Genomic DNA, 25,578 nt, shown 5'->3' with positions numbered 1-25,578 from the left:
TGTTCAACATTATTTATTTAAGTTCATTTTATGTGTATATAATAGCAAATCTACTTGAGTACAAAGTTATAAAGAAGGACAATCATTGTGCCTATGACACAGCTTCAATTCCCAAGTCACTCTCATTGTGGGATATCATGAGTCACTCTTGAGCATTCAGTATCTTGAGTACCCTAGCAATATGACTCCCTGACTCGAATAAGTCACTCTTAAAGCTCAGTAGCCCAAGCACACTGCCTCGATACGTAGGACAACATCTAATTAGACTCTTTTAGCCGGAGTTGATTTGATTTTGCTCCTCCGTCCAATCCAAAGGGTGGACTTGTGATATCTCATGTAACAATTCTCAGCTAGAACAGCAAACTCGATCTACATAGTCAGCTCCGACTTGAAGGATGAACTTGTGATATCTCAAATAACAATCCATGCTAGGTCAATAGATGCAACCTACGTAGTCGGCTCAACTTTGGAAAACTCAACAACCTTACTCTAGATTAGAATCAGGTATGATCCACACATGATCCACAACTCTCAACCCATAATTCCAAGATTCAATAATTCATTAGACTTTAGTACTACAATCCCCTATAATTATTAAAGTCAATTGTATGAACAAAAGGAACTTGGCAATTAACCTTAGCCTTAGTTTCTTCTTTATTTTTTATTACTATTTTATTCCTATCTTCCAAGATCTCATGATGACTTGAACATCAGTGGAGCTTTGTAGCTAGGGATGACTCCTTGTGCCCTCTAACTCGTGTTAATCCATGCAAATCTAGCCACATCGTGGAAGGAAACTACATCAACAATTTCCAACGAGGTAGAAATTTCCGCAACATCAAAAATAATCTTGAAACTAGAAATAAATTTCTTTTATTTTATACAATTCAAATTCAATTAAAAATAATGATTCTAATGAATAATTAAACCCTGAGATTGCATCACATCATGGCGCCATAGAATTATTCAAATCAAAGAAGCTAAACTGGATAGCTGAAAAGAAGACATAATGCAAACAAGAATGTGCATCTCCTTAGAGCGCCAACTGATTTGAATCATTATGCCGGTGTCTGCCATCCTCCCGGGCCACCGTAAAACAAGCAGCAATCTCCATTGTATTCGGCATTATAAAAGGGTTTGCCGAGATCATTGAATGTTACTGCATTACGGACGGATTTTGGGTATGGAATAGACTGCCCATTCTTAACGGTGATCCTCCTAAAAGATGCTCCACCAAGTTGCCCATTGCCCGTCGGAGGACTAGGCTTATTGATAGGAGAGCTAGCAGTTGCGCTCAGTTGAATCTGAGAAGAATCTGCCATGTTGTTGAAGAGCTCCCTCGGCCAGTAGCCAATCGGTTCTTCACCATTATACAGCATCCAGTTCAACGAACGTCGATCCTGGAAAAAAAAAAACAAAAAAACAAGCATGATCCATCGATCGATCTTACAAGCAGCGACCTTTCTTCCAAACCATCAAAAGCGAAAGAATCAAGAGTTCAGTTTAATTCTATTACCCTAAATATATTGAGGTTCAAGGCGTCCAAGGTGTAAACTTGGCCTGGAGACAACCTTTCAGTTGTTTGGACGAATCCAGGGCAAAGAAAGTTGAAGCAACCAGTTTTCTGATACCCATCTGACTAGATATATGCCTCCCCCACAAAAACAAAATCAAGTTAATTATGATCATGAACTATAGTTAATCCATGAAGAATGAAAGGTACCAAAACTCACAGTCCAATAAGTGAAGAAGTGAGTAAAGCTGTCTCCCTCAGCTGCGTGATGAACCTGTACAAGTGATCATAAGCATTGAGTTGAATGCAACAACAAGCCATGAGCTTCAACTATTTGCGATTATAATAACACCAACATGAAACCCGGCTTGTAAGACGTTGTGGTATGCCATAGGGCCTGTTTCTCCTTTACTGACAATGATTTGTGTTGCGCTTGTTTGATCATCCAATATACCAGAAAGATGATAAACATCCAAATCAGCTGATATTCCATAGAACTTTGCTGGTCCATTCCGCGTCGAAAATGTCACTCCAGCAGACTGCAGATTAATATGTTTATAGATGGATCATAAAACAAATTCAGAGTAGAACATTTAAGCCCTTACAAATATATAGTTGTATATACTTACATAACCGTTAGTCGGAACATTAGTATCTTTCAGATCTATGAGTTGGGTTTGTTGGATTTGCTTTGCTCTAATCAAATCTTCTTTTGTAGTTCTCCTGATAGGGACAGTGCCCTGAGGACAACGTCTTGGTAACTTTAGGATTTCTGAGGATGAATTATTGTTCATACTCTTCGGAAATGATGTAGATTTAATCTGGATAATCAAATATATGCATATTATGAGCACTGATTCATGTTAAGATTTCATGAAGATATAATTATTAAGATCATGTTAATCACCTGAAGTGTATGGTTTTTAAGCAAAGGGTGATCGAAAGCTGGCTGTTTGTAAATATCCACACAGTAAAATGTGATCCCATACTCATCCTGTATCATTAAGTTAAAAAAAAAGGATTAAGCATGGTGATAGAAAAGGATTTATAGGAAAGAAAGATTAAACATATTTAAATATGAGAAGATGGTGTGGCTTGCCTGGAAGGATTTGACATAAGGCTTGTTCAAGGATTTGAGTTGTATCTCCAACTCTTTCTCTTCTACTTCTGACAAATGCCATGTATCTGTAGCTGCTGAATGATACAGAAGAGCACAAAGAGTCAATAAAATTAGAGCTTGTGATCCTCCCCTGTGATCCATATTCATGTGAAGTAATCAAATCCACAAACACGGTTAAAAGGAAAAAAAAATCTGTTAAAAAGGAATGCTAATAAATAGAGAATTCCTTGTTAACAATTGTATGTATACATGCATTTATTGTTTTGGTTTTTAAAAAGGGGGAAGCACTAAAAATAAAAAATAAAAAATAAAAAAAAAGGATTTTATGGACGATTTTTCTAAAAAATTTCGTCGCAAAATTTGCGACAAAAAAAAAATTCGTCTCAAGGCTGTCGTTGCTAAATTTTGCAGTGAAAAAAAAAATAATTTGTCTCAAATTTTACAACGAACTATAATTTTCGTCATAAAATTTGTTACAAATATACACCATATAGTAACTTTAAATTTGGGACGAAAATATATTTTTGTCCCAAATTAGGGACAAATTTTGGTTCATCCCGAATTTGGGACGAATTTTAGTTCGTCCCAAAATCCGGGTTTACTCGAATTCTCAAGGTTAGTCCCGAATTAGAGACGAATCTGGTTTGTCCCGAATTCGGGACGAACTAGATTTGCCCCAAATTCAGGACGAATCAAAATTCGTCCCTAATTTAGGACGAACTTTGGGAATTGAAGGTAAATCCGAATTTTGGGACGAACCCAAATTGGAGATGAATTTTGGGACGAACCCAAATTCATCCCAAATTGGAGACGAATTTTGGTTTGTCCCAAATTTGGGATGAATCAATTCGTCCCTAATTTGAGATGAACATGGGTAATTCGATGTGGGATTTTGGGACGAACCCAAATTCATCCCCAAATTCATCTCAAAATCCGTCCCAAATTCGGGATGAACCTGAATTCGCCCCTAATTAGGGACGTATCCAAATTCGTCTCCAATTTAAGACGAACCCTAGTTCGTCCCAAATTTTGTCTCAAAATAAAAAAAATAAAAAATTCTCTATATTTTTATATTTTTTATCCTATTTGCATATCAAATACATTATTACATAATATGATCTATAAATCTCTTATCATCCCCATATCCAAATTTAAAATATATTAGTCAAACTTCAACACACATCATATTTATACACATCTAAACAAACAAAATTACACATCCAAAAAACAACAAAAACTATATAATTCAAATATGTCAACTAAACACACATCATATTTATACACATCCAAACAAACAAAATCACACATTCAAAAAACAACAAAAACTACACATCCCATATAAACATTCAAATATGTCAACTCAACACACATCATATTTACAAATCAAAACAAGAACTAGTTTGGTTCAACAACTCATAATCCAAATAACAAATACCTCAAAACATCTAAAGCATAAAATAAAATACTAATCGTCATGCTTCGGGAGCTTCGTGCACCTTCTTCCGTTCTTCGTTCTTCTTTTCCTGCGCCAAATTACAAATGAATAATAACTAACATTTATAACAACAAAAAATATCTAAAACATATCAATGTTATCATATTGAAATAAGACATCTAAAACTTATGCAACTAACATTTTTTTTGTCACGTTTTTTTATTTAAAAAAATAGAAATTTGGGATGAACTATGAAATTCGTCCCTAATCTGGGACAAACAATGCAGTTCGTCCCAGATTTGGTTTTCCTTAACCTGGGATAAAGAAAATTAACTCTATGTTTGCGACAAAAATATTTTTTTATTGCAAACCTCGTAAAATTTCCAACGAATTTCATATTTCGTCCCAAATTTGTAACAAAATTTGCGACGAAAGAATGTTTGTTGCTATTTTCCCACAATTATTTTTTCGTTGCTAATTAGCAACGATTTAGTTATTCGTTGCTAAATTCGTGATAAATCTGTGACGGAAATTATTTGTTGCAAATTTTCATCCTAAAAACCTGTTTTTTTTTAAGTGAGGTAACAGGTTTAGAGATGGTAAAAGCAATAAGATTTTTATTCATGATTAGCTAATTTATGCAACCTATAATTAACTTTCAAGGTATAGATGTAAGAAATTTATGGATAATTTAAGCCAGTTTAATTATCGGCTTAAAGGAATGCATGCATGAGGTGAAAATTTTAGTTTAAATGCTATGGAAAAATTTTAATTATTGGATAACAATAAATTAGTACTGGTTTAGAATTTTGAAGAGACTTATTGTTTAAATAAAATATGTTAAATATATAAATATTGGTAATTACTGGAACCTAAATAATCCTCAATTGAAGAAAAACAATACATAATTATCAGTTATGACAATTGATTTATTCTTGGCAATTTTTTAATGAAAATTGTTTTTATTTAAGAAACTCAAATTATTACTAAATATTGATGGACTTTTTTTGCATATTATTTAAAAAGAACTTTTTTTTCAAGAATTAGGAATTATTAGTGCAAAATCACTTTATGATTGATAATATTTTTTATTGAATAATTTATCTAAAAATTTTTAAGATAGAAATATTGTTACGGGGCACCATCTAATTATCGGTGTGTGTATATATAAGTAGTAAAAGAAATTATAATTACTTTCATAATCAATTTTTTTATCATTTATAAAAAATAAATAAGTTATAACTGCAAGAAGGAATGCCTGCCGAGGTGAAAATTTTATTTTGAATGCTATGGGGAAATTTTAATTATTGGATGAAGTAATGATTTGAGAATTTTACAGTGGCTTGTTGTTTAAATGTAATATGCTAAATATATAAATATTGGTAACTACTGAAATCTAAATAATCTTAAATTGAAGAAAAGAATACATAACTATCAACTATGAGAATCTATTTATTCTTCTTAATTTTAGAACGGTAATTTAATGAATCGAGTAGTCAACTTTCCATAACATCCAAACTAGTAATATTTTAACGGTATATATGTACATGCGTTTATTATTTTAGTTTTTTCTAAAAAAAAGGGGAAATAACAGGTTTAGAGATGGTAAAAAAAATAAAGATTTTTATTTATTATTTGCTGGTTTATGCAACCTATAATTAATTTTCAAGATATATATGTTAGCAATTTATCGATAATTTAAACCAATTTTATTTTATTCTTGGTCATTTTTAATGAAAAACTGTTTTTATTTAAGAAACTAAAATGGTTACTAAATATTGATAGATTTTTTTTATATTACATGTAATTCTAAGTGCAAAATCACTTTATAATAATATTTTTCATTGAATAATTTATCTAAAAAATTAAGAAAGAAATTAATATTGTTACGGGACATCATCTAATTATCAGTGTATATATAATTACTTTCTTAATCAAAACTTTTTTTTATTATTTATAAAAAAAATAAAATACATGAGTTATAACGGCAAGAAATTTATGTTTAATTTGAGTCAATTTAATTATACGAGGAATTGCTTCCCGAGGTGAATATTTTATTTTGAATGTTATGGAAAATATTTAACTATTGAATAAAGTAATGATATGCAAGAAACAAAATGGGCATTTTACTATAAATTTTATGACGAATTTAAAAAAAAATCATCATAAAATTAATTTGTGATGAAATATGCGATAAAAAATTTTTCATCACAAATAAGCTGTCATCAAATTATGCTACGAAATAATGCATCTTCATCACAAAATTCATTGTAGATTTACAACGAAAAAAAATTTATCGTGAAATTTTATAATCTCAAATTTATGACAAAAAGAGATATTCATCACAAAATTCATTATCATTTCGTGACAAATATAAATTCGTCGTGAAAATTTATGATCACAAATTTACAACAAAAGGGATATTCGTCGCAAATGTGCGACGAACATGTCCCAAATCTATGACGAAAAGATATATTCATTGCAAATTTATGACGAACAAATGTTCGTCGTAAATTTGGGACGAATAAAGATTTGTCACAAATTTGCGAGATTCAGAAAATCAGTGACTAACTTTTTTTTTATTACCGTAGTTGTTGGAAAATTACGTTGGAAAAAATATAAAGCCTACAACGAAAACATATTTTCGTTATAAAATCTATAATGATAATAGATTTTCGTCACATAAATCTATTTTTCATCACAGATTGTGACAAAATACTTTTTCTTTATAGAATTGCAATACATGGTGTAAAATCATGATAGGTTTGTGACCAACAGTTTCATCACAAAATACAAATTTTTTTCACATCCCCTATCCATTTGTGCATTTTATCGTATATACAAATCATATCCAAACACAACAATAATAATCCAACAATTCATATAACAATAAATAATCCAATGCATCCTTTACAACAAATAAACAAATTCAACATATCCTACACAACAAATAAACAATCCAACACATTCTATATACACAATTCATTCAAGCAAGTCATATTCATATTTAATCCAACACAATTCATACAAGTCCATATCGAAAATGAAATCATACAAAAACAAACATATTCATACAAAAGATCCATAAATTATTATCCTCTGCTCCCTTAACAAATTAAAATTATCATTTATGTCTAACTTATCAATTGTATCTATGTGTGAACAAACAAAACTTAATTTATCATCATTACATATCACTTGTGTCTATGTGTTTTGATACATAAACAAGTTAATCTTATGATTTTAGTATGATGTAATCAAGGTTCTGACCTTGGATGCCAAAAGATGTCATTTATAATCAATTGCATGAAACATATTATACATGAAACTTGTAATTAAGCATAACAACAAATAAAAAATGTACAAGTCATGTAATAAGAAATACATGTATCAAATGCTCCATGACATATAATAAAATCATCGAAACATATAACTAATATTGCATTGATTAGTAGTAGACAAGTCATAAACATGCAAAACATGACATGACATGCAAAGTATTAAGTAAGATCAAAACACAAAAGCAATTGTAACATGACAAAACATGGCATAGCATATAAAAAAAAATCCTAACACAAAACTTAATATATAAAGACTTACTTCCTCGGACATGGATTTACAATATAATTGCCATCACCTTCATTGCCTGCACAAACCCTGTTCAAAATAAATTAACAATACTAATAAAAAATAAAAAAAATTGATCAAATAACAGTAATTATGAGACAAATAGCATTTATACATTGCGTAGACTATCCCTATTATAGAAGAAGTCAACATTTTTAAAGATAATCTTGTCATCCAATTTCTAAATCCCAAAGGTAAACCAAGAAAGAAATTGATTAAGTAAGTTAATGATTTCATATAACAAAATTATACATTGTATTATACCCTCTCCAGATTATGCATTAGTCCATGAGTTACCTTGTTCCTTGTTTAGTTGCTATTTCATGCTTCTATTTTTTAAAATATATTTTGATAGCTCTTATACTGGTTTCCATACCCATATGATTGATGATCTTTCTTAATGACCTTTCAAAACAAGTAATCAAACATATAACTCTCTTCTTTTATAGGAATCTCTTATCATATTTAATTATGTTGATACTGCAGCCGTCCTTGAATATTTGAAATCAATAAATATATTTTGGATTTTGCTCATTGTGTTTTGAAAATTTTTATTCAATGATGTGATTGAATCTAATTGATTTACCTCCTTTATAATGTAACTACATTGCAGTTATGTAGGTAATGTTCATCTTCAAGTTATTGAACTGCTTCTTCAAGAAGTTTTTCAAAGTACTAATTTAGTCAAGGGGTGTAAACTTATTAGGAAAGAGAAGATTAGTTAAATGTCAATGTCAAAAGAGGGTAATTGATGTGATTGAATCTAATTGATTTACCTCCTTTATAATGTAATTACATTGCAGTTATGTAGGTAATGTTCATCTTCAAGTTATTGAATTGCTTCTTCAAGAAGTTTTTCAAAGTACTAATTTAGTCAAGGGGTGTAAACTTATTAGGAAAGAGAAGATTAGTTAAATGTCAATGTCAAAAGAGGGTAATCATCTAACTACTTTGATAGATTTTTTTGATCTTGCTAACCTATTGATTTTATTAGGAATTATGTCAATTTTTTTGTTTGGTTTAATTGTAGCCAAATTTAAGCTTATTATTAAAGATGTCCATTTGGATATGCCAGTTGGAAATTTATATATGCCTTATTCATGGAAATTGTTGTGTCAATTACAAAACTAAATGATGTTGCATGCTAGGACAAAAACTTCTTTATTACAAACATTTCTTTCTTGCAGAAGAATGCATCTCAGGTTTGTTAGACTTACTGATCACTATCTTTTATATAGCAATATAGCTAAACTAACTTGCATTCAACCCTAGTTTTATTCAAGGAATTCCATATAAAATCTTAATAAATTTTTGAACTGGTCAAAAAATGATATGATAATAGCAACAACTATATGCTATGTGGTACTGCATCTGAACCTCAAGGGTGTGATTGGGAAGTCTTCAATGATTGCAATGAGGAGGATCCAAGTAACCACGCCAAGGACAAAGAACTAGAAAAAAAGCTTTGGATTTAAGAATGAAGATAGTTAAAGCCAATAAGTAAAGACCATTTAAAACAAGATGATAAGTAGCATCTACCAAGATCTATTAAGTTCATGCAACAAGGTGTAGTCCAGAGGAGCAATTTTGAATGTCTCTTAATTAAAATTTCTTTATGTGTGAGTAATTATATTTGTTATAGAAGTGCAAGCATGATAATTTATATATTTATCTTGATTGTTTATTTAATAATATGTTGTTGATTGAAGTAGATTCAATTTTCATTCATCTTTTATTTGTCTTTAGTATTAAAGGACAATAGTTTAAAACTGTTGCAAAACTATTATCTATCGCGCTCAAAGACAACAATTTCTAAATATTGCTAAACTATTATCTTTGGTATTAAAAGACAATGGTTTAAAATCATTAATAACATTGTCAATCACAATATTTTTTAAATGACAAAGACAACAAATTTTATCTGTTGTCTATGATAATTTTTGTTGTAGTGAGGAGTTAAGACATGAACATGGGGAAGATGAGGGTGCTTAGGGTTGAAGAAATCCCAAATGTAATGAACAAAAAAGCAACAGAGAGAATTTTGTGCATTCAAGGTTTTAATGTTTGAGAGAGGTGAATCTTGAGTTAAAGCGGTGATCAAGATCTAATAATTTCGTAAATGAATGATTGATTTAAAATGAATTCAAAAAATATCCGTAATCTCTGACCATATATCCAAAAGCCTACTTGAAGGGCTACGATATGTGGAATCTTTGACAAGATAAAAGCTCATGTGTTTTAGTGCCCGGGGAACATCTCAATAGTGGGGGATCACATCCTCATTTCTTGTTGTAATTCACTTAGGAATTCAAGCATTTATAAAGAAGAGCAACATAAAATCTTGCAATGGTTTGTAAATGATACCCTTGGAAATACCTTAGGAAAAGTTGGCACATCCATACTAGAAAAATTTGGAAACAAGGCTATCGCATTACAATCGTAAAATTAAAAGTTCAGTCATAGAAGTACCCCTAACAAATTCAGACATGGAATCCGAGAAACTAGATTGTCCCAGGAAATTGAAAAGGGCTTATCGATCTTTGTTGGAAAGGAAGAGTCGAGATAACTTGTTTTGTAGTGCGTCCACTTTGTGCTCAACTTTGTCTACTTGGTACAACAAATTCTCCATTTCCTTCACACCGACCTTCTAAAGTTCACATGCCAAATGCAAACTATGTTGGGAAAGTTTCAGCTCAGCATCTAGATATTTCACATGGACATTGGCTAATGTTAAATTCATTTGTAGATTAGCAACTCATTATTCTAATACCATAACATGATTATAATCAACTTGATGAGACTAAATAAAGGTTTATCATCTCTAGTAGAAAATTTGAAATTATGCCAAGAAGGAGCATGAATAATAAAAGGATGCTTTAAGGAAGGAGAGGTAGATTCATCAGAGAAGGAATGAATGAAAGAAGGAGAAGACATGCTAGGGAGGGAGTTTTGAAGAGCGAACAAGGCAAGTTTATGTTCTATCTATTATATTTGACAAATGTCCCCATGCACTATGCAACTGCCTAGGCTAGTAGTCATCCGTGATTTACCTCTTTTGTGTTAGCTTGGCGACAGACTGGTGGAGGTGCAGAGGCGAGCAAATCGCCTTTTGTCACCATGTTATATTTGATAAATGTCCTAAAGGAAATTGCCTTTAATATTGTATTATTTATTTGATAAATAAAATTTTCTATTTGAATGTGCATTCAATATATATGTGATTCAATCTTAAACTCAATTAATGAAGTCCACAATATAATACATAGTATGAAAGAAATTATGATTGGATCACAATTAGAAGGTATCTCCACTTGTGTAATTATGTATATATTGAAATCTTTCCTAGTTGATGAATTGATAAGACTAGACATTGTCAAGTCTATGAGACTAACACATATTATACTTCTTGGTTTATCCAAGTAGTAGCTGGAAACATAGAAATGCTAGTTATAGGTAACTAGTTCATCGGATGTGACCTACTATAAGATTTCATATGATTCTTTATATGTCGATAAAGATCTCATTGCAGCTTGAGTGCAAGTTTCCTTAGACTTGAGGTATTCATGTCATCTTGGTCATAGAGACTTTGAAACAACACATAACTAAAATTCATAACTTGGACATAGCAATAACAACCTTAGTTTTTTTATTTATTCAAGCAAAATTTCTTAATCTCATTACAATCAAAGGCTTTGATTGAATATTATGCATAGTTGCCCTGGATAGTGTGGCTTGCATTCCATCTTCTCCTCTCGGTCACTCCGCCTTCGTGTCCTCTATCACCATCTCAATGCCACTTCCTTCTCCTGTGCAAGATTACAATGTGAATCCACTGACCCAACAAGTATATTCCATAAGTAGATACAATGTAGGTTATTAAAGCATGTGCATCTGACAAAGAAGGAATTAAATTATAGCATAATAAGAAAAACCTCAGTAGAGCATAAAGAGATAAATATGGGGCTATAGTGGTGAACCGTTAGAGAGCACAGACACTTATCAGTAATAGACCTTGGGAGGTACCTCTTAGGTGTCAGTCACATCTAGTTATTTATCAATCATCAATCATGTTTGAAAGAGCCCTCCTTGGAGCTCATCCCAAGGCGCCCAACCCGTATCATCAACCCTTAACCCCATATTCATCTAATTACCCTTACCTAGGAAAATCTTCAACACTCCGATGGTGTCACCAGTTGGATCTATCATTCTTAGCCATATTTACGATGAGGTGCAGTAGCATGATTGCATCAAAGAAATTCAGAATAGATATATGTAACATAGTTCAGTTCATGCAGAGCCATTGGTACAAATAGTTATGTGAAGCACACTTCATTCCTAATTAACGATCAAGGATGGAAGGTTTCACTAAGCATAGTTATCAATTAATTCCAACAGGAACACATCGGTGTGGTGTCATTTCACCCATTTCTATAGCATTATATGAACCTTTAAGTACCTAAGTGTGGTGATCTTGTTTCTGTGATTGCATAAACACACTAAGCTTTACATGATTAAAGGAATCCATACTTGAAACATGATTTGTACAGACACATTCTTAGTCAGTAAACAAGCATTTGAAGTGATAATCTAGAGCAAATAACCATATCGGTCTATCCAAAGTTAAGGTAGAAACCATATGAACTTACAACTATACTTGTATAAGGGCATTTAGAGCTCAATGAAAACATATATTATCTACTTACAACATCTACACCATAAACTTGTTCATGAGCACTAACGCTCAATTCGTAAATCCAGAAAAGAACATTAACACTAAGAGATCATAGTGGTGCCCACAACGATTCAGATCTCAATCTATCTCAAATCTGTGGGCACCCCCTAGTGAAGCACATGAAAAGAAAATCTCCAAACGGTGATGGAGAACTCGATAACACCAAAACATAATGGAATACTCCCAAACCGCACCATCTACTACAAATCTTGAATTGAACAATCTAGCTATAGCCTAAAACATTGTTAAATCTGCAACTCCCGCAAAAGAAAACCAAACGGAACACTTCGTCAAATCTGAAGGAAATCAATCAACTGGCACAAGGCTATCAAGAAGAACAGATGCCCCTAATGTTCACCAGTCAACTTCGTCCTCCTCAGAACCGATAAAAAAAAGGCCAGAAAACCTCCATCCACCACATCCACATTTCATGGTTAAATCCCTAGGAAATCACAAGAAAAACCCAAGGAAACGCAGAATCACTTGTTTGCATTTAAATCCGAGACAATCAAACAACCCTAGACTGCAACACGCACAAGAATGTAACACAAAATCTGCTCACAGTCATCTAATCTGAGATAAAAGCGTGGAACAAACAGAAACACCACCGATACTCGTAAAACTGGTGTCGTCCTGTCTAAAAGCCCTACCCACATCTACAGAGGAAGAATATTTGCCTTCCCCGAGCTCTCCTCCACCGAAAGACACGCGCCTTCTTCCCTCTTCTACCCGACGTGAAATGCGACCCTCGCCTCCGCTCCTCGTCCGAATAAAATCACTACTCCCCTTTCCTTGTGCCTTCCCCCTTTTAAGATGCCATCCCTCCTCTCTAATTGGGCCCCAAGTTCACTAATCAGCTCCACTTCTAGTTCTAGCCCATAGAGTTTAGATTAAATGTCAATTAAGAGGAGTCTAAAAAAATATTTTGTGTTGTTTTTTTTAATTGTTGGAGACAGTGAGGTCTTACAGACTTATACTTTGACATCTTGGTATAACATCTCCTAGGAGGTGTAGGTTTGGGATGATCGGGTATAAATCAATATGCTCAAAGGTGTTTAAATAGCTCACAAAAAAAATCCACCACTCCTTATATAAAAGAGATGTACACCTTATGATCACTTATTAGGATTATTACTCATAAATCTTTGGCTAAACAACACATCAAGAGGATGGCCTTATTGGACATGTGTTATTTGAGTAATTTGAATCTATGGGACAAGGAACTATAAATTGGGTTAAGTGTGACATAGTCAGCTGCTGTGAAACCACAAGTACATGGTTTTTTCACAAGTAATAAAAGATATCTATCCCACAAGTATTGGGTTAAGCACTAGTAACTTACCACAATGAGTTATCTAAATGATTGAACTGTTGGTAGGTTTATGTACTAAAAGAGAGAAAGAGAAGTAGAAAGAAGAGAATTGAGAAAGAGACTTAGTTTGAGGAAGTTGGTCAAGGAATGATGTTCTAGGATCTTGGTTTCATTGTAATACTAATTAATGTACTATGAATTACTCATCTCCCATCCTCTATCCTTATGCACATGTAGGAAGTCTAATTAAATACCGACACTCACCCTTGACAGTCGTATCAGAGTGTTACCCCTATTGTTATCCGATGCTACTAAGTAGAAGAGGTAACCTAGAAACTCTAATTAAAGTGATACCCTTTGTCACTAAGGTCCCCCCTCCCGATTATACAATCACTAGATTACACAGGATACTTATTAATATAAGATTATGGATAACCCAAAAAACTTAATTAGATGCTTCCTTGTAAAAAATTTCCCTCCCTTTCAAAGCGACACCTTCGAAAGTCCGATTAAAGGGACATCCCTATCATGGGACCCCTTGGTCATACAATGTAGGGCATTCCCGGACGAAGTAATCAATACATCCATTCAATCAAACATGACATACAAGCACATAACATCACACACACATTTAATCAAATAGTAACCAGGCATAAACATGTTATTTAAATGGAAAATTGGCAAATTCATAGAGTTTACATTAATCACACATCACAATTACTCCCTTAATTCTAGAACAATATAGATCTACTCCATAATAAGAGGAAATATATCCAAAGATATAAGAATTGCAAGCTTCAACCCAAATCTAAGAGAAAAGAGCAAGAAAGGTTAGCCAATGCGATGAGGGGTCTTCGGATTCAATCCTTTGCTTCTAAAGTTGAACTCAATATCAGAAATGGCTTTGGATCGAGCGTGGATGAAGATCAGATCTTACCAGGTGGGTCTCTCCAAGGGGAAATCCCTTCCTCCCTTTCAACGGGGAATAACTCCCCTTATATAAGCAGGGGCATGACCCTTGCCTGGGTCATGTCAAGGCCATGCCCTTGGGGCATGGCCTGACCGTGAGCCACTATCTAATGGTGAGGCATGGTCGTGCCTTAAAGTACGACCAACTTCTGGTTCTCCTCGGGTGAGACGCCATGGTTATGCCTCAAGGCACAACATGATCGTTTTCTTTAGTTCCTTTGTAAGGAATGGTCATGTGGTTTCACACGACTACCCCCCAATGACCACTGGTGAGGACCACGCCATGCCTTGGGGCATGACCGTGTCTTTCTTGTTCTCAGATGATGAGGCACGGTCATGCCTCTAGGGCATGACCTACCTTTGGTTGGCTGCTAGAGGGCACATTGTCATGCCAGGGGGCATGGCCTGGATTCTTCTCCTCATCTAGAGTAGCTCTGAAGCACGCTTTAGCTCTATTTTCCCCTCGAAATGTATCCTATCAATAAAAATAAAGCAAGAGTAGATCTCTGAATAAAGAGAGTAATAATGTTAAAATAATGATGAAATAGGATGCAATAGCATAGATCACAATTAAGAAATACAAATGAATGATCACCAAAATATATATATAAATGTATATAATCTACGTGCATCACCCCAACTTAAACATTTGTTTGTCCTTAAGTAAATTTCGACAATCTAAGCTTATGTGTTGGTATAGTGCATCATAATCTCTAGTGAATTAATCTAACTCTATCGACCAATTTTATTAGTGAGAATAATCATAGAGTAACCTGAGTGTCGCCTAAATATAAGTTCTCATGCACAGTGCGATGAGTGACCTAAAACTTTCAAGTTTCAATCCCTAAGTTTAGTCAAATCATCATATAACTATGTTCTCTGGGTACAATCGACCTAGGTTTGATTGGGTACGATCATAGTTTTGATGTGTATGTCAAAGAGTTTAAGTTAGGCTTCCATATGTGTTTGATATGTATTTGAGTCATGCAGGACTTGGTGAAACACATGAGGAACTTAGTGCGACCAAGTTGTAGGAAAATCTCATCTTATGGCTCGGGTCCATGAGATCGGTGAAGGATGATGCATCCAAGGGACCGCCGAACAAGGAGCAATAAAGTGGCACTACACCAAATATGACTTTTCGTAGCGTGCAAATATACTATCCGTAGCGCATATTGCACACTGCATAACTGCAAGCTGTTAAAAGTCATAAAACATCGACAGCACACGGCGGTTAAGTGTTTTTGTAGAGCGCATCGCATGCTGCCGTTATGATCTTTCGCAGCACGTACCGCACGCTGCGGTTACAAATATTCACAGCGCGCACGACATGCTACAATTAAGAGTAATAGACAACATTCGCAGTGCGCACTGCACGCTGCGGTTACAAGCATTCGCAGCGTGCGCTGCGCGCTGCAGTTATGAACAATCGATAGAATTCCCAGCACGCATCGCACGCTACAGTTAAGAGCATTAGCAGCACGCACCACACGCTATGATTAAGAGTATTAACAGCATGCACCGCATGCTGCAATTAAGAGCATTCGTAGTGCGTATTTCGCGTTGCAGTTACAATCATTCAAATACCACATACAGATACCATACAAATTACAATACTACATACAATTATAATACCACGCGTAAACTATAATATCACATACATATACCATATACACATAATTATAAAATTAAAACTCAAACAACTATAATATCACATTCAACCATAAACATCACTTAAGTAAAAGAATCAAAACTAGTTACAAAAAATTCACTTAGTTACATAATTTCTTTCGTACAAAAGAGTATATGACTTAAAAATAAATAGAATCTATATCAGTCATACACAACTATAAACTTTGTTAACCAAGCAACTGTACTTCCTATTGCATTCTCGAGAAAAAGCATTTCATCATTTGGTCTAATTAGATCCACCTTCTCTACAAAAATTTTATCAACCCAAACTTTCTAGCATGATCCACCAAGAAGAACGTGATGCACTTTTGCTTTTGGATCTGTAGATACAATTCGACCTTCTGCCACAACTCCATTAACACACCAATGAAGTAGCTTACATATAGTATTATCCCTAATATCTCCATGACTCACATCCTTCATTTTTGACTGTATAACAATACAAAATTATTAATTCTACCATATTTATTTTATAACAAATATGTATTTAGAAAACAAAAATTACAAAATAATTACCTGAGCTACAGTTAGAGGTTGGTTATTACCACTTTTTTTCCCATGACTACTGCCACCAACATTATTACCAATACCGCTACCAATGACACCGCTAGCAACTTAATTTTATAAACAAATTGTGTCAATTAATATCACCATAAGATAATTTTACTAACAAGAATATAAAATAACTCAAAGTAATTAAGACAATTAATGACAAACTTTTCCATATTATATATTTTGTTTTTAATTACTAACCTATTCTTGCTCATTTTGTTGCCTCATATTTTGAAAAAACAAGAACCTCATTTCTTGCATTTCTTGTTGAAGGTTATTCACCGAACTTTCAAGTCGTTTAACAGTTCCATTTTGTTGCACAGATGCTTCAACTTTCGATGGTGTTACTCCAAAGCTCATTCCGCGCACTCTACCTCGAGCTTCCTTGCCAAATACAAGACTAATTGCATCATCAAGAATATTAGTTGTGTTGTGAGATTCAGATGGACACCGTTCTATTTCTTTCTGCATATAAAAAAAGATAACTTTTAAAAATGATAAAATAAAAAATTTAGATTGTCTATTTTTTTTTTGCGAATTCTACAAATAATAAAGAGATGATTTTATTACCATTTTCTCTCTGATAGATTGACTACTAGGTTCTCCATTTTTCTTCTTGTGACCTTCGATCCAAAATTTTGATCGTGTAATTGGTGTATCTGCAGGACTTGTTTTTTTTTTCCTTAAGTATAAAACATATAAACAATATTAGAACAAATAATGTTACTAATTGAGTGTATACGTAAAAGCTTTTGTATAAAGTTCAATAAATAAAATTTTTTACCATCATGCAAGCCAAACGGGCATAATCTCTACGACTTATTGTGTGAATGTGATCTTGATTTTCCCTCATTGTTTTGAATTTTGCACTTTTTTCCTGAGAAGAAAAAAATGTCTAACATATTCATATATAATTAATTATTCATTAGATCAATAAATAATAATTACTTAGACAAGGAAAATGAAAATAAACAGTAGTAATTAAAATATAAAAGATAAAATATGAAATGGAAAGAAAGTAACAAAAGTACTAATAACCCCTCTAAAAAAGAGTTAATCAAAATAACATAAAGCTACATGAACTAATTAGTGACCTTGAAGGATATAGTCTTCTACGAGTCTTCTACGAAATTAGTAAACTAATTAGCCTTTGTCTGAATGAATGAGAACCATTAATTTTATACACCAAAACAATTATAATATCACATTCTTGTAAGTGATGAAAACAGAAAAAGCATATCTTCAAGCTCAAATTTTGATAAAGTTGTCAAAGCAGTCAATGCTTTGGGAGATGCCACATGGTCAAGCATCTCATATTTCATACCTATCTTGAACTTAACTAGTTTTGGTGTTTTTTCAACTTCCAAAGTGAAGGCATTATGCTTCATCTCAAGTTCTAGTGAAGGCATTATATTTCACCTATCTTTCCAACTTCTGGTGAAGGCATTAGTCTTCGATTACTAGTTTTGGTATCAAGTTCAGGTTTTTTCCTTTCTAGTCTAATGCTTCATCTCACAATATAGATGCAAAACTAAATAATGTATATGAAGTATATAAAATAACAAAAGAAACTTTAACCATTAAAAGCAAGATTTATTAATTAATACTTACTTGAAAAGTGGATGATAGTGTTCTCTTTACAAACAATTTCCATTGATCTTGATCCATAAATTCAGGCTTCAAAAGACTAAGATTTTGTGAAGCAATTGGACGAGCATTAGTTTCTCGTATAAGTATTTGTAGTTTGGACTTCCTATCGCGCCACAACTTAGCCAACTTTTGAAAGATTGATTTCTTTTCCCACTACTCAATATTATAATTCATCTGCACATTAAGAAGCATGAAAATATATTTATATTTTGTTATAATTAATATTGGACAAGAAAAAATTAATAACCGAAGACATTACCCGAAGACAATCTCACATCCTATTCTTCACTTCTTCGTCTACGTCATTTCATCCATCTAATGTATATGACACAAATTCTTTTATCATGCAACCTAGGAAAGAAGCGTACTTAACTGAATTAACTCCAATCGGTTGTCCAAATTCATTACGCTCTAGTTCTTTTGGCTTTTGTTGACCACTAACCAAATTCAACTTTGATGGACCACGTCCCTTTTTCTTATCAATTTTCTCATCATCAATTTTCTCTTTACTATACAAATCTAGTGATGAATTACGTGGACTATTGGAATCTATATTTTCCTGCAAAATGGCATAAAGCGATTGAAATGTATAAGTATACTTTATTAAAATAAACCAAGATTTAAAATAGAATACAACATCACCTGAATTTCATCTACAACTGCTTTGCTACGTTTTTTCTCCATTTTTCTCATCTTTTGAATAATTAATAACCTGCTTATTTACAATATGACATGATCATCGCTAAAAATAAACAAACTAGAAAAATATGATAAAACAGTAAATAAAGTATAATGAAACTTGAAAAGAAAATTTATTAGATAAAGTAATTAACTATAAAATCTACACCATAAAATTTAAGTCATGGATTAGTTACATCAATTCCCTCACACTCATTCCTTACATATGGTTCATTCTCGGTAATGTTAATCTCAAGTCTAGACACATCAAGAGGTGTTGATGACGTATAGGAATCCTCTTCAATCAAATTCATGTCATGAATACCCCGAGGCAGTACTTTTAGCAACACATACCAATTTGATTTATCATTGTCCCTAGAATAGAATACTTGCTTTGCTTGTGATGCTAAAATGAAAGGATCACTTTCAAAAGTACTTAGTGTTGGGATCTAGCGAGCTAAAGACACGGAAACGCAGCAGAAAAATTACTAGATCCTCTTATCTAGCAGATCCATGCGAAGGGAAGAAACATTTTCTATTCATAATCTATACTAAGTTACATGATAGGATTATACCTTTGTTGCGTGCCCTTCGCAATCCCGACAGCAACCTCTTCTTGTTTAGATGCAGATCTCGACGCGTTCAAGCGTCCGCGCCTCTACGGTATCCACACGAACAAGCCTTGTCTTTGATTGTCTCATAAACAAAGTAAGATGGAGAAGGAAAACACACAAGGTTGTGCCAGCAACCTCAATGGTGTGTTCGGCCAAGATAGGGAAGGAGGAAGAAGGAGAATGTCAAGGGTCTCTTCACATTCACCACTAACGAAAATCACTTCCAAAATGATATATATAACCATCCCATGGTATACCAAGAGTCTCCACCCTTTCATCTTCTAATTCAATGGCTCAAAATCAACCATTCAATCCAATGGTTGAATTTGACCATTCAACTTCCTTTGTGAACTCAAGTTCACCCAATGAGTCTAACCCATTGATTCCCATGCAATTGAACTCAATCCAATAATTGGATCCTTTTGAGTCTAACTCAATGAGTCAAATTCGGATTACACTTAATCCATTGATTCATCACATGAACCCATCTCCATATCAACTTGTTCTTTGTGTGTGACCCTATAGGCTCTCGTAACATTGGCAATGTACTCAAATCAACATTTGCGATACATAAACAATTAGTGACATCTAGCAAGGCATCATTGCTACCCAAGTGACGAGAAAGTCGAGATCCAACCTAACCTGTCCATGGCTATCATCATGTATGACTTGGTCCCTCTATCCTTGATATCTAGATTGATCAATGAGGCATAGACCGTGTCATCCTCTTATCAATCTTTGTATTTCTTGATCTCCAAGTAGACACACTTAATCAAATAAGCTCAATATCTCATATTGACTTATTTACGCATGGTCATGCTTTCTTGTTTCCTACTAATCAAGGGGCCCACAGATATCGCTTCCGTCATATGGAAGTGATAGATCTCATCTACATCACTCACATCCCTCCACATAATTCATTGTATACCCAGTGATAGACTTTATAGTCCACCCTGTTACGGGTGACGTTTGACGATACCAAAGTATACAACTCCTTATGTAGGGAACCGTAGTAACTTCAGGTCTAAGGACTATTCATATCAATAGTCACATGAGAATATTTATGACACTCATACTGTTAGTGAGAGCCCTAGAGCCGATCATGTGATGATTGTTGTATGGACTCGATGTATCATATTCCTATATATATATATATATATATATAAAGGTATTTTTTATGATTATTATACTTACTTGTATTGGTGTCAAATAACTAAGTATAATAGCGTCCTTGAGTAGAAGGTTCTTATCTATATCAATCGATTAGTTGAATTGATAATGAGATGATATAGAGAACACTACTCTTAATCATTCCTAGTCAAGTATTAACATTCAGGGACAATGTTAATGTGATGATACTAGCATGTAGGTCAACTCGATGTCTTGATCTCACAAGTCATGGATATTAGATATCACGTTGACACATGGGTATGCATTGGAGAATGTATACTGAATGACCCGCCATGAGAAAGTATCATGGATCGTTATATGAGTGTCATATACTTTCTCATGTGACTATTAGTATGACTATCAGTCCTTGGACCTGAAGTCACCATGGTTCCCTACATAAGGAGTTGTATACTTTGGCTTCGTCAAACGTCACCCGTAAATGGGTGGACTATAAAGGCGACTACTAGGTATGTAACAAATTATGTGGAGGGATGTGAGTGATGTAGAAGGGATATATCCCTCCTATATGACGGGAGTGATATCATGATTCTTGATAGAGTGAGACCACTAAGTGCATGGTCATGCCTGAATAAGTCAATATGAGATATTGAGCTCATTTGATTAAAGTGAGTATACTTGGAGTTCAAGACATAGATTGATTAGAGGATGACACAGTCTATGCCTCAATTGATCAATTTAGATGTCAAGGATAGAAGGACATTGTCATATATTATGAGAGTCACAATTAGTAGTCACAATGGTGATGTTGGATCTCAACATTCTTGTAACTTGGGTAGTAATGATGTGTTGCTAGATACCGCTTATTGCTTATGTTTCTAAGTGGGTTTAGGAGCATTGCCAACCTTACAAGAACCTATAGGGTCACACACAAAGGGTAGTTAGATGGAGATTAGGTTCATATAATGGACCAAGAGGATTAAGTTCATGTGATGAACTAAATTGGATTAAGAGTAATCCAAATTAGACTAATTGAGTTGGACTCAATTTTATTCATGTGTCGAATGAGTCTAATTTAGACTATGATTCATTGAGTCAATTTAAATCAATGAATAGAGATTCATTAAATTAAATTGATTTGAGTCAAAGGGTAGATTTGATCAACCATTGGGAGATAAGAGGTCAAGTTTGACTTAACTTGAGAGGGAAGATGAAGGGTCAAGTTTGACTTGACCAAATGCCACTTCATTGTAACTTGGCATGGGTCAGCCAATGATGATGTTCCACATCATCAAGGCTACATCATTGTGTGCCACCTCATGAGGAAGACCAAGAGTCATGACTCTTGGTATTACATGGAGGTATAAAACACTCTAATAAGGGGGCCGGCCATATACATGGGTGAAGCAAGGGTGTGATTATTGAAGGTCTCTTCTTCTTCCTCTCTTTCTCTCTCTCCTTTTCTTCCATTGTCGAGACCTCTCAAGAGTGCTAGCACACTCTAAGTGATTCTCTCCACCTTTTGTCCGTGTGGATACGTGTAGAGGAGTGTACACTTGACACTCTACGAGATCCGACAACCATTTGGACGAGCGGGATAAGCGAAGGGCATCGCTACAAGGGTAATACTTCCTTTTCATGTAGATCTAAGGTAGATCTAGTGTAGACAAACATGTACATGAATATTTTATTTATCTATCTTCACACGGATCCGTGGCTAGCTTCGAGGTTTCCGCAACGCAAAAAACGGTTTATGCGGCTCGAAAGTTCTAACAGTGGTATCAAAGCCATGTACGAAGCTTATACATGTTTGTATTTGTTATTACGAAAAGGTTTCAGATCTGTAAGTTTCTATAATTTTTCTTCTTTTATGGATTTTGTGAGTATTTTTCTTGTAGAGGCGAAGCAATAAGTGCTTGGACACTTGTAGGCTTCAAATACCGAGAAAAACCTTCCTTATCAGCTTTAGTGGTAGTAGCTAGTTGGTGGGGGGGGGGTTCAGGAATGGGCTGCTCTAGGACGTACAATTTTCTTTCTTGCTTAAGAACTATTCTCAAGTTCTTGTACTAGTTTAGGAAATTAGCATCATTGAGCTTGTCCTTAGCAAGGACATATCACAGAGAGAGTGTATTTGATGTACTAGACGACATAGTGATCTACAACAATAAAATATAGAAATAGGTATCATATCTAGATCATTTAATTAGGCATTTAATTAAATGATTCTTCCACTGAATTCTAAGGTTTGGTATGAGCAAGTCACTACTTGCTCTAAATCCAAAAGCAAAGACATTCAAGTAGGACAAGATCTATATTATAAATCATCTTTAGTTAACTTTAGCTAATCGCTCAAGACTTGTATAACTTAGGTAGGCAACGTGTACCAATTGGACAAGATTCATATTACACCTTATCTTGAGGAAACTTTGGTTAATCGCTCAAGACTTGTATAACTTAGATAGACAACGTTTACCAATTACTTCCTATGTAACTCTTACATCATTGGGTGAACAAGACTATTTGTTCATTTTCTCATCTTATGAAATTCATATTATAACTCATCTTGAGTTAGCTTTGGCTAATCATCCAAGACTAGTATAATTTGAATTACATCGCATGAGATATACCTCTAAGTTCTTAATTCAATTGAGGTAACTTAGTTAAGTCACACCCAAAGTCATGACATATCATGGGATATGCCTCTAAGCTACACATGCATCACATACATTCATGGCATATCATGGCATACATCAATATATACGCTAATTAAACGTGGCATGGTTATGACCCCATTATCTACGATATTCTCAAGCCAATGAGAAAATCGAAAGGTCAACCTATGTTAAAGCATCTTCTCCAAATGCTTCATTGGTCGTTGTGTGTTGTTGTCCTTCTTTCTTTTTCACCATCATTTAGTAGACTGGTTCTTTCCCTATTTTGTACATTACAAAATCTAAAAAAAATCTTGAGTTACATTTGAGGGTAGTCTAAATTTACAACAAGAATGAAAAAGGAGAGGCACGATGCGCAAACCGTATTATGAATTACAACACATATCCAATCACATCGGGGTTAAGGGTTATAATCATGCACCATATCATATAACATTCACAATATCTTTATGACATAAACCTACTATGCTTTCAACAAAAACTTATGAGTCGCAACACCACGGCGGCCCCCGCTAATTGGTTAGTGGGCGAGGGGTCAAGGGGGCAGCGCTCCTGCCAAGATTATTTTGCATACTGTATGAGTTGCTGTCATACCCGAGACTCTACTACCCACAAAACCTTTGGTCAAAACCTTGTTGTTCACAACAGTATTTTGGTCGAGACCTTGCTGTTCACAACAATTTTTATGCTGAGACCTTTGGCCAAAATCTAACTCATAATCATGCAAATCATAGTAAATCTCTCATATAATTTCTATATCCTATATAAAAATCTAATTACAATTTAGTATATGCCTTCATAAGTAGCTCTGATACCACTGTAAGGATCTAGTGTGCTAAACCTGCGAAAAGTATTGCGGAAACAAACTAGATCCTCTCCTGAAGATTCATGCGAAGGAAAAAAAACACATATACTAAGTTTGATGAGAGGGAGTTATACCTTTGTCACGTGCACATGAACTCCCGACAGCTAGGATCTCAGCACACTCAAGTGTTTGCGACTCTACGGTATTTACACGAACACATTCCGTTCGTCGCACGAACATGGCTTCGAAGAAGAACAATCTTCTTGTGCTAGCAAGCAAGAGTGGTTCGGCCATGAGGAAATTCGGCCGAGGAAGAATGAGGAAGAATGGAAGATCAAGAGTCTTATCTCTAAAATGAAATGTCAAAAATCCTTTTATATTCATCTAATAAATACCAAAGATTTTTTGCCCTTTGGTTTTCTTCCATCACTGATTAACCCCAATTAATTATCATTGTCCTCTTGCATGTTTAATCCAAATTAATCATCATTGTATTCTTGAATAAATGGATTCAATTGATTCTCACTCAACGAGTCTAATTCGGATTAGACTCTATCTAATTTAATAAATCTAACTTAGATTAAACTCATTAATCAAATAAATTTAACCATCTCATAATTAACTTTTAAGGCCAATTGGTAACAAGAAAGGACTAAGCCTCCACCGTCGGCGGTGGTCATGACCCGCCAGGCGTTGCAGAAATAAATATTGTCTCAAGTAACTTCGCCCCTACTTGTATCATCGAGGCTACTTGGAAGAAGAGCAAGAAGAAAACCCACTAGTTGTCTAGGCCGCCAGAACGATGCTCTATGTGATTCATGTTTCGACCAAAACCCATCTCTTCTGTGGTCCCTTCTTCCCCATTTTATTATCGGAAGATTCCTTTGAGGGTTTAGATGAAGAGTTCCCTAAAGTTTCTCCCCCTTTCCTCTTGAAGGTCATATCAGGACCCTCAATTCCAGTAAGTGGTTAAATTCTTTTATGATTTTTTATGAAATCGATACTCTTAGCCTCTGTTTATTATCCCTCAATGTAGAGAGTCGCGGGGGACTTCTTCTACGAATGAGGTGCCCATTGAT

The sequence above is a fragment of the Zingiber officinale genome, chromosome 6B (assembly GCF_018446385.1).
Source record: "Zingiber officinale cultivar Zhangliang chromosome 6B, Zo_v1.1, whole genome shotgun sequence".
NCBI classification, from domain to species: Eukaryota; Viridiplantae; Streptophyta; class Magnoliopsida; order Zingiberales; family Zingiberaceae; genus Zingiber; species Zingiber officinale.
Note: the sequence above shows the minus strand (reverse complement) of the source record.